This window comes from Equus asinus, chromosome 7, assembly GCF_041296235.1.
Source record: "Equus asinus isolate D_3611 breed Donkey chromosome 7, EquAss-T2T_v2, whole genome shotgun sequence".
NCBI lineage: Eukaryota > Metazoa > Chordata > Mammalia > Perissodactyla > Equidae > Equus > Equus asinus.
In genome coordinates, this window is record NC_091796.1 from 49,601,990 (window position 1) to 49,620,563 (window position 18,574).

The window sequence follows — 18,574 nt, forward strand, 5'->3', positions numbered from 1 at the left end:
TTACATTTTTTCCTTTGTAGTTAATAAGTGACTTGTGGAGAGACAGCTTGAGACTGTGCAAATATCGTATTTTCTCATATACCTTTGCCCACTAATTTTAGCCTCCATCAATGATTCTTGCCTCTGCAACAGTGATTACTGTGGTGTTTGTGAGACGGTGATTTTCTGTTTGCATCATTCCTTCTGTGTTTATTAATTTCAATTCTACTGTTAGGATGAGCTGCTGCATCCTTGTTTATTCATGCAGTTACTTAATTTTAGTATGGACTCAAGGATATTTATTTTATTCCGTGAGGTGAATTTCGTTATTATTATTTACTATGTTGTTCACCTTATTCTAGATTTGGTCATTGGGAGCTCTTTCAGGCTGGCTTCTCTGTCTTTTGACATGCCATCAAATTTTGAGCACTTGCTTAGTTTCTGGCACCACAAGATTTTGTGGTCTCATCGTGCCCCATTCCCTCATCATGCTCATCTCTGCCTCATTCCTGAAATTGACCATTTCTCTGAGGAATTTTGGTTCATTTTATTGAAGAAGAGTATTTGGAAACCAAGATCTGGGGGCTAAGTGTGCTCACTGATCTTTTTCCATTGCTTCTAGGTCCTCTCTCACCTGACAGAGCTAGGACTTATGTTTTTATACACAAACCCACATGCATCTATATCTTCTCTATATCTATTTGTGTGTACACACACAGACATACACACACACACAGTCGTGGGTTCATATTGATATATCTGATTCCAGTCCAACATCACAGGGTTCAGTCTAGCTAACTCCCTTCCATTACTAACTCTTCTTTGTAACACTGAGAAACCTCACTCTCATTGTCATCAATATGTTTAATTATTTACTCAATCTGAAAACACACATAAAAGTGTTTCACAATTGCCATTTCATGCTTCTGTGAAAAACAAATCTTAACTAGAGTACAGTATGTGTATGCAGTTCATTTTAGCCTTAGAGTATGTAATCAAAACACTGCTTCTGAAAGTTACTTAGCTTAAAGCTATTCTTTCTCATCCCCTTCAGTGTGGTTATGTTATTTATTTATAATGCAATGTATATGAAAGCTTTTTTCTGAACATTAATTCATATTCTGTTGCCTTATTAAATTCTCTTATTGTTTGAAGTAATATTGTTATCGATTCTTTAGCATTTTCCAGATATCAAATCATCTATGAGTGGAAATAATTTTACCTCTTCTTTGCCAATTCTTATATTTTTAATTGATTTATTTTGTCTCGTTGCCTTTGCTAATACATTCAGAACAACCGTGAATAATAATGGAGATACTGGCCATCCTCCTCCAGTTCCTGATCTGAGTAGAAATGCTTCTAATCTTTCCCCATTAAGTAATGTACTCATTTTAGGATTGAGGAATATAGATATTTTTCATGTTAAGAAAGAATCCATCTCCCTTATGTTCTTCAGTGTTTTTATAATGAGTGAATGTTGAAATTTTGTGAAGGTTTTTCAACATATATGGAGATAACTATGTAGCATATGACATTAATAGGTTTCCTAATATGAACCAATCTTGCATTTCTGGAATAAATCCCACTTGGTTGTGTACATTATTTTCTTAATATGATGTTGTATTCTGTTTGTGGATAAATATATTATGGTACAATGATACCATATAGCAGTTAGGATAAACGATAAGCTGGACAAATCTAACATACTTATACTGCTGAATGAAAGATGTGTAAAAAAAAAGCCACTTGTTTCCTTTACTCACTAACTCTCAATACTTAAAATAATACTACTATTTTCAGTATTTCAAGAATGTGGAGGTTTTCCCACAGAAAGCAGTTCTCAAATTCTCCAGATACCAGCTGGGTATCCTACAATTTAACTCAATTCTGACACTATCTACCAGGAGATGGCGTTAGACCCCATAGGTTAAGGGCTCCGTCCCACATGACTGCCCCCTCCCCTTCAGATGCCAAGTGCAGGTTCAAGTTGCCATCTGTGCTTCTGACCAACTGAGTATAAATTGGAGGTTTACTTGACCTCCTCCTTGGGTTAGATTAATTTGCTAGGGTGGCTCACAGAACTCATGAAAACAGGTTACTTACTAGATGACCAGTTTATGACAAAGGGCATTGAAATACATGAATGAGTAGCCAGATGATGAGGTACACAGGACGAGGATTGGAAGGAACTCAAGCGTAGAAGCTTCTGTCTTTGTGGGTTTAGGGTGCACCACCCTCCCGGTATATGGGTGGATTCTTGTTCCCCAACCTGGAAGCTCTCCAAACCCCGTCCTTTGGGGATTTTATGGAGGCTTCACTACGTAAATGTGATTGATTAAATCATTGGCTATTGATGATTGATTCAACTTTCAGCCCCAATTCCCTCTGGGGGGTCTGAGTGTAGAGCAGAAAGTTCCAAGTCTCTAATCATATGGATGGTTCCCCTGGTAACCAGTCTGTATCCTTGGAGGCTTTCAAAAAGTTACCTCATTAACTGAAACTTAGAGGTGATTGAAAGGGGTTTGTTATGAATAACAGGACCAGGGTGTCCCTTTCACCTTCGTCACTCTGAAACTATTCAAGTACTAGAACTATTTGAGGACAAAAGACCAAAGATTATAACAAAAGAATACCCCATTGCTCTTATTGTTTAGGAAAGTACAAGAGTTATAGGAGCTCCTTGCCAAGAAAAAAGGAAGACTAAATATGTTCTCTGATAGGAAAAACAAATTTTATGAAGATATATCTTCTTTACAAATTCATGTTTTCTAAACTTTCCAGTTGAACTTCTTTGGGATATTTTGAGAAATTGACAAAAATATTATGAAATTTATTCAGAAAAATAAATGTGTGAGTATAATGATGAAAATATAAAAAAAAAACCAGCGGAGATGAGTTATAGGTTAACATCCTATTAGATATTTAATAGAATTTAAATCAGCAATAATTAAGAGTGTTACATTAACAAAGGAATAGATGAAATGTTAGAACAAAAGATTGGGACTTGAAATATAACAGATATATTCAAAAATGGATATGTGTCAAATATATTTAAGAAATTAATACATGACAAAAGGTGTTATGTCACTGACTACCAATTTGGAAGGAAAACTTTTTATCCTGAGCTTCACACTCTAATGTAGTTTACATAATTTAAATAGTTTTATATGGAAAAGCGTTGTCTTAGCTCTGGCTGCTGTAACAAAACGCGATAGTCTGGGTGGTTGAAACAACAGACATTTATTTCTCACAGGAGGCTGGGGATCCAAGATCAAGGTGCTGGCAGATTGAGTTCTTGGTGAAGGCCCTCTTCCAGGCTTGCAGATAGCTGCCTTCCTGCTGTGTCCCCAGAGGTCTGGATGGGAAACTCTGGTCTCTCTTCCTTTTCTTGTAAGGACACAATCCCATCATGGGGCTTCCACCGTCATGACCTCATCTAAACCTAATCACCTCCCAAAGGCCCCACCTCCAAATATCATCACATTGGGGGGTCAAGGTTTCAACATATGAATTTTGAGGGGAACATAGTTCAGTCTGTAACAAGCATGAATCATAAGAATTAGGGAAAAAAGAATATTAGGCATTTCTTAAATTTCCAGAAAGAGCATATTGCTTAAAATTATTATCAGTTATCAAAGGATGATACAGTTGAGTTCCCAAAATATTTTAACATTTTGTATTCAAATCAATTCAACAGTTATTTGTTGAGTGCTCCCTTGGTGACAGGCAATGTGCTGATGATGTTGTTGGGGACAGAGCTGTGAATAAGGGAAACGACATATGCTGGGTGCCCTGCGGGGACGAAAAGTCAGGAGTAGGGGCATCTAGTGATCCTGAAATGTCAGGACAAGCTTCCTGAAGGTTTCTTGGAAGGTAAGTACAAATTAGCTAATCAGGTGGTGGATCAAAATTGAGGGAGGGCTGAAGTATTTCAGATAGAGAAAGCAGTGTGTGGCAAAGCCTTGGAGTAAGAAAGTGTAATAGGCTTTTAACGAGACCATTCTCATTGCCTTAACATTTTGCCTAAAAACCCATAGCTGAGAACAAGGGATAACATATGTCTCATATATATATTAAAGACACACATGCTGGCAGGGCTGGCTGAAACACAGTTGGATTAGTGCCATCTCCAGCTTAGATTGCTAGAAATTTGAACGTCTTTTGAAGAGGATTTGTAGAAAGAGAAATTGTTTTGGCTTCTCATTCTTTCTAAAGCCAAAGGTTGGCAGAGGTGCCAAGAAAAGCATCAGAGGTTGGGAATGCTGAATGAGTTGTTCATGTAATGAACAAACCTTATTCATTAACGGAGCAATGAAGAATGCCCAAGATGGTGGTAGATGATGAGAATGAGTAGACTACAGTAGAGCTGAGAGGCATGCACTTCAGAGAGACTGGAGTTTCTGAAAGGTACCAGTGTTGGAGGTTATGGAATGTTTCTGACTCATGAGAAGCCACAATGAAAGAAAAGCTGTGGCAGGAGAACATTCCAAGGAGTTCCAAATAATTCATCCCAACAGTTTCCAAGTGAATGGTGGAGGAGGAGGAAGAAAGGAGGGGAAAAGGACCACTGTGGAATGACTGGGCTTTGAAAGGAGACTTCTTCCAGGTGAACATGGCCACAGAGTTACAACTCTCTTCCACAGGTGGGAAATGGCAGCAGACTGGGGCTGATGGGTGACACTGACAAGCCTGGAAGAGATCATGCAGGTTAGCATGAGGAACAGGAATATACCAGTAGATAATTGTAACTCTAATTTGGCGAAGAGTGTGAAAAGGTAATTGAAGGAAGAGAAAACAAATGTGATAAGAAAAATATGCAAACATGTTCATTGTCGTCACAAAACCCAAGTTAAAATCAAAGCAAAGTACAAAATTAATTGTATTTGCCTGCCTGATACCAAAAATTTAAAAATATATTACAACCAGTGACAACAATGATATGAAACTTCTTGTCATTCCCAGTACTACTGGTACAAATACCACATTCTAAGAGGACAGTCTGTCCATATCAAGATCTTAAAAATGCTTATTGATTTAGTAATTGTACTTCTGAGAGTGAAGGACAGTGGTTAAGAATCATGACTTAAGAATGCAGATGCTGGAGTTAGACTGTCCGGATTCAAGTCCCAGTTTTGTCACTTCCTACCTATGTGGACTTAAGCAAGTTACTGGGACTCTTTATGCCTCTGTGTTTGCATCTTTAAAATGGGATTAAATGTGGTACTGATCTTGTCGAGGTGTCAGGTGGGTTGTTACATGTAAAGCAATTAAAATAATATGCCTGGCAAATGGTAAGCACCGTATAAGATTTCGTTACTATTATTTCAGGTCTACAAATGCTCATCCAAAATTCTAAGGGTTTCAGAATTTAGAACTTTTTAGATTTTTAAAAAGGTAATATGGGGTATATAGATTATATTTTATAATGCTCCTCAGTGGGTTCTGGGGCAGGACTCCACAACCAAATCCATTAATACATTAAGATTTCTATTGTGATTTATAAGAAGAGTATTCATATTGAATTTCATGAGTAATGAGGATAAGTGGCCTTACATCAGTTCAGGTCAGATGAGGTTTATCCTACTAAATGAGATTCAAGAAAATCTTATCTTCAAGAGATTTTCTGGAGTATGGTATTGCCAAGAAGGGATAATGGACCTAAATTCCATAATAATAAAAATGTTAAAAGTGAAAATTTTATATGAAATGTTTATTACATTATTTAATAAAGAACATGTTTACAAACTATTAAGCCTTGAACTGTTTATGTTATATTGATTAAAAAAACAAGGATACAATATCATGTTATATATCTAGGAAAAAAGCTAACCATTGAAAAGTAGTCTAGAAGAAAATATACTGCATCATTAGCAATGACTATAATGATGTGGTAGTATTACTATTAAATATTTTTATTTATGCTTTTTACAGATTTTAATAAAGATATTAATTTTATAATCAGAGTAATTTTTTCTCAAGTTGACTTTAGTACAGTCTGAATTGTTGGGTAAATTGGGCTGTAAGCAATTTGAAAAGTTGCTTTTTGTTATCTTTTCATGATGGTAAATGTTACTATAAATTATCCCAGATCGAGAAATTTCTTTGAATGTTGTTTTGTTTCATGTGCTAAATTTCATGTGCAGTTTCAGTGTCAGGCAATATATCTCCTAAAACTCAGTGTAAGTAAGCTTAAGTCTAGTTTATAAAAAAGAGTATTTTATATTAAACCAATAGTAAGAGTTTAATTCGATATATTTGCTGTTTTGCTATGGACAGCATCAAAATATGCTAAATCACCCCTCAAATATGAGAGAGTTCAAAAGAAGCAAGGACTCTGAAAAGCAGACAGACGTGGTTTATGTCCCAACTCTACTGCTCTCTTGTTGTCTAACTTTGAAAAATTACTAATTCCCTGAATCTCACAGTTTCCTTATTTGCAAAACAGCAATAATAACTGAGAATGAACTGAGACGATTTCTATAAAGCCCCAACCCAGTGCTTTATATTGTGTACTCAATAAAGGAACGTTCGCTCTGTCTTCTTTCCGAAGTTTTAACCAAGAACAGAAAAAAAAAATGAGGGAAGGAATAAAATAACTACTCTTTATTGAACACTGTTAAGAGCATTTTACTTGTCTTAATTTAATTATTCTTTTCACAGCCCTCTGCGTAGGGCCTACATAGCTTGTCCAAAGGGGCAGAGTGGGTGGCTGAGCTGTGATGGTCATCTGACCCAGGGTCCGTCCTCTTGATGCCTTGAGTAGCCTGCCTCTGAACTGTCAGTTAAAGGATAAGAGTAAGGCTGCTATCCCCATGGTTTAACATGTACAAATAATATTGAAAAAGTAACTGTGAAGCTCTGTTAACAGAGTTGCATTCCTTTTTTGTCCCCTTCTGTGTTTCAGCACACAGTGAACGGTGCTCTCGAGCGCCACCTTCTCTGATTACTACTCACACCTTTTCCTGGGATACTTTCTTGAAAGGATCAGCGAACATCCAATTTACTCATATATCATCCCAGATTAATGGAGTTGTTGCAGAGCAGATTACGTTTGTCTCACTAAGACTGGGTAAGAGTTTAAAAATGTATTTCTGTTTTGGATGATGATTGATGTCATGACCTGTACTGAAATATTTCTGCCTTGTTATAAATTGGAAAGTTATAATAACTAAATAGACACATGGTGGAGGGGAAAAAATAGGCTACCACAAAAAGGCATTGGTACATTGATTGATATGCTTATTATTAGATAAGATATGCTGATGTATTTGAAGATATTTTTATTACTTATGTAAAGTATAGGGAGTTAACATTTAGTGCAAGGAGAATTTCATGACAAGTGTTCTTCTTTAAAATGTAACTGCAATAGGGTTTTATGAAACTTGTAATTGCTGCAATCTATGTTATTTCTACTGCTATAAAATCAATAACTGTAAAATAGAGAGATTATCTTCTTGAACTTGGTTATGATGAAAATGTACTGTTATGATTATCTTTATGCAAATCCTCCCCTAACTGTGCGCTTCCCTTACCTGTACTTCCAATGCATAGAAGTTTGCTTCTGCATATCTTTTCTTCAACGTCAAAATTTTCTGTTCCAGTATACTAAGCTGCCAGTCACTCCATTTGGGGTTAATTAACAAAAGAGGGATCTGGGCCTGGGAATGGACATTAAAGTCGAATCAGACGGCAGAATAGGAGTAGTTACTGTAGGGATGACTTGGGGGAGATGAAGATGAGCAAGGGGACTCTGCATCGCTTAGAAGTACATTCCAGTGGCTGCCATAAGGACAGGGAAGGGATGGAAATAGGTGCTTTGGCCATGACGTGAAATTATGTTGGATGGATAGATGTTGAGAAATAAAGGCCATCCGAAGATTTTCCTTCTCAAGGATACAAGTTATTCTGCATCTCAACTGCTGAGGTTCAAGGTGAGTCACTACCTCTGAGAAAGATATTAAATACTCACACTGAGAACTAGACCTCTTGGAATGCATATTCATCTATAATGTGTAACAACTTTTCAAATATTTCACACGCTATGTAGGGAAGGGATATCCTGAATGTTTCTTGGTGAACAAATCCTGATAAATGGAAACCGGAAAGGGCGAAGGTGTGTAAATGCCCCTGGTCATAGCATGGTGGATGAGAACATGGGCTTTGGGAAGCAGATCAGTTTCTCTGGTTTGAATCCTGACTCTGCTACCTTTTGTCCATGACTTCTGGGGTAGTTGGGAAAATCAAATGAGCTAATTTATAAATTAGCACATAATAAGTGTTCAAAAATAGATATGATTATGTTGTGTTTGTGTAAACATTTGTAAGTTCACCAGTCCTTGAACTTAATGCTGTTTTCTCTATAAGGACTTAAATTTCTCATCTATAAACTCTCCTACTATGTTGAATTTTCTTTAATCTCGCCTGATAAGTTGGTAAGACATTACTGTATTCTGCAAGAGTAGATTTTTGGTTTTCAAATCTGGCATGTGTTATATTTCTGAAGATCATTTATGTTTTAAACTTTCTGACCTCAAAACTGCCACTTTCTAGCATCTTAATATTGAGTAAGTTATCTAACTTTTAAAAATATTCTCACCTTTGAAATGGGAACGAGAGAATATCCATCTATGAGAATGTTTGTGAAAATTACATAATGTAAGATACAGTTCTTATTTAATCTTATTTCTACTTTATAAGAAAACTGATACTTTTTCCCCCTTAAGCACATTTTCCTTATTTTATTTATATATTTTTATCCTGAAAGTATATGGATAATAGCAGTAATTCATAATTCTTGGTATGAATTGACAGGAAAGAGCATAGAATTTCATAAAGTCCTGGTATTAACTAGATTATATTTATGAAACTTTTAAGTACACCTTAGCTCTTAAAGAGTATCAAAACTGCAACTGTTTTAAACATTCTAGATATTTTTCTAAAAGAGTCATTTCATATGTAATCTCTTATTTAGGTTCACTTTTATAATATAATTTTAAGAAGATTGTGGTCTCATGAATTTTCCTTTTATATTCTTCATAAATGTCAATTTTATCTAGGAATAGCAAAATGTTTAGTCTGTTTCTTGGCAAATTTACTGAAAGAGATCTGCTTAGGTACATTGAAAATCTGACAGTATAATTAAGAAATAGGGTTGTCAGGCAAAGAAGAATAAAGTGAGTACACAAATATCTTCCAGCTTTTTATATTTGCCCTAAAACTGAGTCTTTGTGAGAGAAATAGTACTGGACATGAAGTTAGAAGACCAGGTTGCTGACTGTGATTTAAGGCCACTCTCTTCTTGGTCTCTTGAGATTTAGTTTGTTTTTCCTCTAAAAAAAAAAAATGCTGAGTGGTAGTGGGAATTAAATGAGATAATGTTTGTGGAAGTGTTTTAGCACTTTAAGGCTCTATAAAAATGGTACATGTGAATGTTGCTATAACCAGTGGTGTAACATGGAAACCTTTATTATAAGAGTTTTAAGAGTCTAAACGTAAAAGTCTCTTAAATTTTTTAATTTAAAGAATTCCAAAGGTAAACATTTTCAGTGGGCTTGACATCGCACTTACTGTTATTCACTATGTCAAATCGTGTGTCCTTTCATTTAGCATGCAATGATTCGTGTTTCTTTCATTGACAGAACTTGTACATTCGGATTAAGTGGTAAATATTGACATGCAATATTTTATTTTTGGTAAATATTAAGCTCGTGTTGGATTACTGAGTCTTGAAGATTCAGAGTTCCCTGTCACTGGTGTCAGATAAATTTTCAGCCAGGAATAATAAAAACTGTAATTTTAGCAGTTCTGATAAACAATTAAAATTATGCCTATTCCATAATATAATTGGAAACTGGAGTGAGCTCATTATTCTGTGTGATCAGGAAAGATATAGAATTTATAAGAGGCATCAGTTTGCCTGTATGAACTGTATTTCTTGACATCGGCAGATAGATTTCAGGTATAGATGAAAACTTGGTCCTGACATCATAAGGTAAATGACAGTGATTTATAGGGGTGGAGTCAAAACCTGGTTTGGTCTGAGTCCAAAGTCAGGGCTCTTTAGCACTTAACTATGCCTTCTTCATATATATTATAAAAGAAATCATTAATCTACAGTGTGTTAAAAGACTATTTTATCCCCGTCTGTTGGACACCTAATCTCAGTGATATATAAATCGGAAGGTGTTATAAGAAGTTGTTTTGAAGGAAATTTTTCATACATGAACAAGAAAGGTATTTTTGAAGTTCTACTACCAATTTTAAACTATTCACATCTGATAAATGACTCTTTTGATGTCCTGATCAGTTTCTTGTTGACCTATAAAACGATTCATAGATGACTACATAGGGGAGATAGTCCATTTGCATAATATATTATTAAGAAATAAAGAGCTGTCTGCTCTAAGTTTATTTAATATCTTAGTCATTCAACTTCTGTCCTACTTACCATCTTATCTTGCAAAGGATGTACACTCATCAGTTTACCCTTTCACTGTGAGCTCCTAGAGAGAGCTGTCTATGGTCTATTTGTCTTGGTGTCCTTGCTCCCAGCCATAGTTCCTGATAAATAATAGGCACTCAATAAATATTTAGGAAATGGATGATTGAAGGATACAAATAATCAGGTACATGCCTAGAGTCATGTAACAAGCCAGTGTTATAATTGATCATAAAAGTTTTATTTTTTATTTACCATCTACTGACAAGTTCTGAGACTCATTTACTCAAGAAGTATTTATTAGACATGTTCTATGTGCTCAGCACCTTTCTAGATCCTGGAGATATATTAATAAGCAAAAGTGACCAAAAAAATTCCTACCTTTATGGACCTTATATTTTAGCTAATAAAAGTGCACATGGTCATATCCTTTTAAATCCTTTATAAAATAAAAACATAACTTTTTTCAAGAAATTATTTACGATCATAATTTTAAAAAGGATTGCCTTAACCATGGAAAATAAATGTAAAGTTTCACAAAATATTTAAAGGTCTATGAAGTCAGACTGATTGGAATTAGTGGATGTTAAAAATAGTGATAAGATTAGATCTCTACTCAACATCCATTACCTTAAGAAATTGAGCAGAGAGATAAAAACTGTTTCATTTCATAATTTTCAACTCTGTTTTTAAATACCGTGGTGTTCCAAATACTGCCAATAATTTTTTTTTTTTTTGAAGATTGGCGCCTGATCTAACAACTGTTGCCAATCTTCTTCTTTTTTTTTCTTTCTACTTTTTCTCCCCAAATCTCCCCAGTATATAGTTGTATATTTTACTTGTGGGTCCTTCTAGTTGTAGTACGTGGGACACTGCCTCAACATGGCCTGATGAGCGGTGCATGTCTGCACCCAGGATCTGAACCAGAGAAATCCTGGACCGCCGTAGTGGAGTACGTGAACTTAACCACTCGGCCACGGGGCCGGCCCCATCACTATTAATTTAAAAACACACACAGGAGCAAAGGGAAATGTTGAGACGATAGGAAAAAAAGGACCAGTGGCAAAGGATATTGTGAAAGGAACATTGTGAAATGCAACATTTAAGTAGATTTTCATTTTAGCTATGAAAGGATAAGTTAAAAAAACTAGGATGGCTCCACTATAAGAAAGAGTAGCAGATCGACTCAAATATTTCATTACTGTCTTTAATGCTTTAGTGATGTTTATGGGAAAACTATCCCTTTACTTATGTATTTATTTATTTTTTGTTTTGGACTGGCTGACAACCCTTTTTATTCATTAGAATTGACAATCAGCACCTGACCCACAACTCACAAGTGTTAATATAAAAATCAATATAAAATGAAGTAGAGTGGATGTTAAGCTTTGAGTTAGCATCGACCTAGCCCCTAACATAGGCAAAGAGATTAGATGTCCTGGGATCATATCATTATAAGGAACAGAATCCCTTTCTAGCTAGTTTAAAAAAGGAGGATTCACTGGGATAATGCACGAGGAGTGTTTTGTGCAGACATGCTGTAGGACTTCAGCCTGGCTATGGGTAGCCATCACTCTCTTTAGCTGACAGTATCTGTGGGCCTCACAGCCTTTCCTCGTTCATTCTTTCTGTGAATCTACTTCATCACTTTCTACCTTCAGACCTGCTCCTTCCATGCTTTATGTGGCCAGTGCAGTGGCCCCCAAAGCATAGTTTACAGAGGCTTTCCCGATCAGCTGTCCAGAGCTAACTGAGTCCATCTCTGTCCACCAGATTCCATTTCTGCAGAGGGCCTGATTGGTCCACCTCAACCAGGTATTCATTCAGAGCCCAATAAGCACTCGTTAGAAGAATGGGGTTGCATGGTGCATATATGTATAAGCTCCTTCTGTGCCAGTGGGCAGCAAAAGTACCCAAGAATGGGATGTGGGGACAGGAGGGTACCAATGGCTTCTGTATTGTAATAGGCATATCACAATATGTTAATAGTGATTATAGGCAGATTGGCATTTATGGTTTATTTTGGGGCTTCTTATGTGATAAACTAAAAGCTTATATTTTGATATTTCAGTATGTGACCTAAATAGCAATGGAAACCGACCAATAGTCTTATATTTCTAAACTATAAAAATTTCACAAGGGGCTGGCCAGGTCTCATAGTGGTTAAGTTCCTTCACTCCACTTCAGCAGCTGAGGGTTCACAGATTTGGGTCCTGGGTGCAGACCTGCACATTGCTCGTCAAGCCATGCTGTAGCAGCATCCTACATACAAAAAAAATGGAGGAAGATTGGCACAGATGTTAGATCACGGACAGTCTTCCTCAAGTGAAAAGAGGAAGACTGGCAACGGATGTTAGCTCAAGGCCAATCTTCCTCGCCAAAAAAAAAAAAAAAGGAAAAAATCACAGATGATTCATGGCATATATTTAATATGCACATTTTACATACCTGAACGTGATAAATTGCTGATAGAATTTTTAAAAGTCCAATGGAATTCATACTTTGTTTCTGACACCATAGCCCTTCAATTCTGTGATGTTGCTGATTATCTCCTTTAAAATAAGTTTTGCACCAAAATTTTAGAAGATTTGGTTCCTGAAGACTTAAAACAGGATATGGGTAATTTTAGTCTTTTTTTTAATATTCTCAGGTTTAGTGTGTAAGTTTGATGTTTAGCCCTGGAGTTAGCCACATTGCTCAGAAAAGGACCTTATTTCCTCCCAACAGTGGCTTCTTAGGTTTCCTTCCTTTAGCAGAGCCGTGTAAAACTATAGGACTTCCCATTTCAGTCCTGATAGTCTGAATTTTCAACTAACAAATAAACCCAAGAATTGCGATATGATGAGGCTGCTTGGTCTTTTGAAGTATTGAATTACGTATTCAACAATTTTTACTACTTTTATTGTGGAAAACACTGACTTCCTTGCTGGGGACCTGGTGGGATCCTTGTTCTTTCTCTGGTGCAGTGGCTGGTGTTGTGGGAGGTAGGAGGGGGCCAAAAACCAGCTTTATTATTTGATACACTTTTGCTACTTGGTCCAATATTCCTGCTCCTTCTTTGGGATGGCTTTAAGGCCAACCGCATGAGAACTGCTGGACTTTCGCACTCTGGACTTTCGCACCCATAAGAAATTTGCCTTTATTAGGATAACTTTTCTCACTCAGTAAACTGTTTTTGATTTTGAGGAATTAACTGCTCACTCCTTTATTGTATCTTCCTGTCGCCATTTGGTCTATAATGTATAGAGAGATCTTTTATTGAGGTATAATTGACATATAACATTACATTAGTTGTGAGTGTACAACATGATGATTTAATATTTTATATATTGTGAAATGATGACTACAATAAGTCTAGTTAACATCTGTCACCATACCTAGTTACAAATATTTTCTTGTGATGAAAACTTTTAAGATATACTCTCTTAGCAACTTTCAAATATACAATAGAGTATTGTTAACTGTAGTCACTATGCCATAAATTAGATCCCTGTGACTTATTTATTTTAAAACTGGAAGCTTCTTCCTTTTGACCTCCATTTTTCCCATGCCTCAGCCCCCTCCTCTGGCAACCACCAATCTGTTCAATAGAGAGATCCTTGAGCCAATTTGTTTTTAGCTGTATTAGAGTCTTATGCATCCACTGTGTTAAGCAATATATAAATTCATGTTCAACTTTTAGTTATTGTTCAAAGTCAAATGTAAACACTACTGAGCCTTTAAAATTGCTCATGGCTTTCTTCATTGTTCCTTTGATTTTCCCCAAAGACTTGGAATACCGCTAGCATGTATTGCTGCTGCATATGTCCTATAATTTAAATAAAGTCAAAACTCAAAGGAATATATTGCTTTAATTTATGAGTATTCTTAAGATAAAATCCAGACTCAGATGAAGGCAGATGTGAAACTGAGAAATGGTATTAGTGGTTGTAGCTGCTGTGGTTTCAAACCTCTTCCCACCCTGCCCTAAGGAGATAGAAAACCTGTGCTCTGTCTTGCATCTTATATTCCTGTAGAGCTGATTCCTCTGTAGAATGCAATTTGAAGTTCACCTGTGTGACTTGAGGCTGTGAAGACATATCTCTAAACTCAGACTAGGATCTTTTTACAAATGCTTTTGCAAACTGAAGTCAAGAAGCTTCCAACCATCCTCAAAGCTGGAGGATTCATTTGCTATGTCCAGAAGCAGGGAGAGGCTCCTGCAGCAACCAGATCAGGTCTAGAAAGCAATGGCAATTCGCCAGTTTCATGTTGCCCAATCAAGAACTTGAGTTATCCCATTTCTTTTGATCAACTTGTATGCAAATGGCATTAATGTGCTAACAGAAAAAATGTCAATTGACGCTTACATTGTCACAGAGAAGAAGCTATGAGATGGACTGAAGTGGTAGTGTCTCATCCATCTACTCCTGCATTTATGTATTTGGTTAGAAACGTATTTTGAGTGCCTGTCATATATGGGTGGCACGGATTTAGGGATTCAAAAGAAATGCTTGTTGTTGTTGTTTTTTTATCTGAGGATGTGGTCACTTGTAAAAATGACCACAAATCCTTTCCTTCCCTTTATTGACAGTGATGTTACAGAACTTCCCATCCAAAAGTGGGTTACTTTGGCCAATGGGACATTAGCAGAAGTCATGTGAGCAGAGTCTTGAAAAGTGCTTGCATAGTGGAGCTTGTCCTCTTGATGCTTTTAGTACCTAGTATCCATGACAAGAATCATAGGCCAGCCTGCTAGAGATGAGAAGCACCTGGCCCAATTACCAGCCAACTGCCAGAACTGTGAGTGAGGCCATCTAGGATCAGCAGCCCCCAGATGCCCCTCAAACTGATCTCAACTGCATGAGCTAACCTAGCTGAGATAGCCGAACCTGACCCAGACCAGCAGAATTGTGAGCTAAATAAATGGTGGTTGTATTCAGCTAATGAATTTTGGGGTGGCTTATTAAACAGCAAGGGTTAACGGATACAGGATGTGAAAATAGTGCACATTTAAAACAGTTACATAGAAGAGGCTGGCCCTGTGACATAGTGGTTAAATTCGCCTGCTCCACTTCAGCAGCCTGGTGTTCACAGGTTGGGATCCCAGGCTGGGACCCAGCACCACTGTTCAAGACATGCTGTGGTGGCATCCCACATAAAATAGAGGAAGATTGCCGGAGATGCTAGCTCAGCAACAATCTACCTTAAGCAAAAAGAGGAAGATTGGCAACAGATGTTAGCTCAGGGCCAATCTTACACACACACACACACACACACACACACAAGTTACATAGGAAGGCAGGGTAACATATGGCTAGACATCAGCAAGCTTAAATTACCAGAATTTGCTGACAGAGAAACATTTATAAAGATGGCAGAAGGTGAGGAAGAAGAGCTTATTTTTAAGCTCAACTTTAAAAGATAAATAGGATTTGGGTAAATATAGGTGAACAGAAAGGATATTATAGATCAGAAGTACATTAATTTCAGCATAGCTGAGAGGCCAGAAGAAAAATAGGACTTGAATGTAAAATTTGACATTTCAGTCAGTTTGATGGAATATATCAAATGATGTCATACCTTTACTAGATTACTAGCTTTACCTCCAGCCATTTAAGGTGACAGCCCCAGAAACAATTCCAAAATATTCTAATGTCCCTGTCTCTTATATTTTCGGTTCATTATGCCTCTGGTTTTAAGTCCAGATCAAAAGAAGAGTTGAATTGGGTTGAAATATTTGGATCAGGCCTAAGACATATGTTTTTGGAAATGCAAGTATTTCTTGTTTTCACTAAATTAATCTCTACAGTCATATAAATAAATTTTTATTTTACTAAGTTTACAAATTAAGAATCAAGTTTATTAAGAAACTTGCTGTTACTCTTTTCTTAGCTCTTCTGTCTCACAGTACACAAAGTATCATTCCTCTCCCTGTGAAATAATAAACCCATAATTTTGCTTTTAGGTATAAGACAAGACTGTGCCAAATTGAGAGTTGTTGTAACTAATTACTAATCATGACATGTCTAATCAAAATTGTCATGATGTATCTTGTTAACAGTACATGTATATGAGCTAAAATGTCAGTTAATATGCTTTTTATCGCTACTGAATTCACAATATGCCATTTAACTTTTACTCCCCCTTCAGATTGTGGTCAAAGAACCCTTCTTCCTATTTACAACTTCAGTCTATTTCAGTTTTCCTCTGGACTTTCGAGGAGCCATCCTCACTCTCCTTATGGGACTTTTTTCAGAGAATATTTGCACTCTCATTGAATGATGTATGTCTTCGTCATTGAATTGTAAGCTCCTTGAAAGCAAAGACCAGAATTCTTTAGACTTACCATTTTATTCTCAGGATGCAGCTCAGTGTCTGGCATCTACTAGGCACTGAACAAATATTTGTTGAAAGGATGAGTTAATGAAGAGATATCTCTTTTGCATGCATGAGTTCTTACTTTAAATGCTAACAATGGGAAGTGACGAGGTAAATTTATTCCAGTTAGAGGCAACAGCTGAGGTCTTAAACTGATAAAGAGTTTATAGAATCAAGAAACAGAAAGACCAGGTGGAATCAACGCTGGGTGAGCTGCAAGGAGAGATGGGTTTAGAGAGGGAGTAAGGGCGCCAATCCTACAGCCTTCTAGGTATGATAAGAGCTTGGGGTTTATTCTAAGCATAATGGGAGAGACTGCAGGTTTTAAACAGGATAATAATGTAATATACGCTAAGATGACCCTTGCTACTGTGGAGGAAATGGAGTGGTGGCCAGCAGGAGTGGAGGCTAGGAGTTAGGTCAGGAGCTCTAAAGTAGTGAAGATTTTGACTTCTTTTTTTTTTTTTTAATTAATTTATTTTTGAGGAAGATTAGCCCTGAGCTAACATCAGCCGCCAATCCTCCTCTTTTTGCTGAGGAAGACTGGCCCTGAGCTAACATCTGTGCCCATCTTTATATGTGGGACGCCTGTCACAACATGGCTTGACGAGCGGTACCATGTCTGCACCCGGGATCCGAACTGGTGAACCCTGAGCTGCCAAAGTGGAACGTGCGAACTTAACCACTTCGCCGCTGGGCTGGCCCAGATTTTGACTTCATTTAGATTCATGCTGTGGATATGGAGAAAAGTGGATGAATATGTGATATTTCCTGAAGAATCTTTAGGATGTGCTTGACAGATGAGAGAAAGGAGAAATTGAGATATTTCCCAGGTTTCTGTCCTGAGCAATTGAGTGTATGGTGTTCTAGTGATTGACAGGCAGAAAGTCTATGGATGGGATGGGGGGGTGCGTTGTTGGAGGGATGAAGAAAACACAATCCTGTGAAACATTTAAGTGGTACATTAGAAGTAAAAAGAGGGAAATTTGTATACCATGCAAGCACTAATGAAAAGAAAGTTGGAATGGCTTTATTAATGTAAAACAAGTAAAGTTTAGAACAGGGAATATTACCCGGAGAAACAGAGACATTTCATAATGATAAAGAGGTCAATTCATCAAGAGGACATAATATTCCTTAATGTGTCTGCATCTAATAACAGAGCCTCACATCACAAGAAGCAAAATTTGATAGAACCAAGTGGAGAAATAGACAAGTCTACATCTGTAGTTGAATATTTCAACACCCACTGTCTATAAATGATAAAACAAGTAGAGGAAGTTAGTAAGGTAGAGAAGACAAACAAAACAATCATCTTACATGACCTGCTTGAATATTTCAACAATGGAGGATATACACCCAGAACATTCATCGGAAGAGACCATATACTGGGCCATAAAACAAGTCTCAACAAATTAAAGAGGATTGAAATCATGCAAAGAATGGTCTCTGAACACAAAAGAATTCAATTAGAACTGAGTAACAGAAGAGTATCTTGAAATTTGGGAAATATTTGGAGATCAAACAGCACACTTATAAATAATCCATATTTCAAAGAAGAAACCACAAGGGGAATTAGAAAATATTCTGAACCAGTGAAAATGAAATCACTACAGATCAAAATTGTAGCTAAGCAATAGCTATTAGAGGGGACTTTTTTGCATTAAATGCTTTTATTAGGAATATCAAATTGATGGTGTAAGCTACTACCTAAAGAAATTACAGCAAGTTTTAATGTAATTCCAGTGAAAATCCCACAAAACGTCTTAGTATACTGACCAGTTGATTCTAAAATGT

The 18,574-nt window shown here is 36.7% G+C and overlaps 1 protein-coding gene across 5 annotated transcripts in view; it reads left to right on the plus strand.

The window, feature by feature from the left end:
- Positions 1 to 18,574, plus strand: part of DLGAP1 (DLG associated protein 1) — an 843,533-nt gene that overhangs the window by 101,770 nt on the left and 723,189 nt on the right. For 4 of the 5 annotated variants that reach the window (XM_070513311.1, XM_070513314.1, XM_070513313.1 and 1 more), the window contains exon 2: positions 6,884 to 7,048. The gene's annotated coding sequence lies outside the window, so the exon portion shown is untranslated. Of the gene's footprint in view, positions 1 to 6,883; positions 7,049 to 18,574 lie in introns of those variants that run through there. The other variant, XM_070513312.1, reaches the window with a different exon arrangement.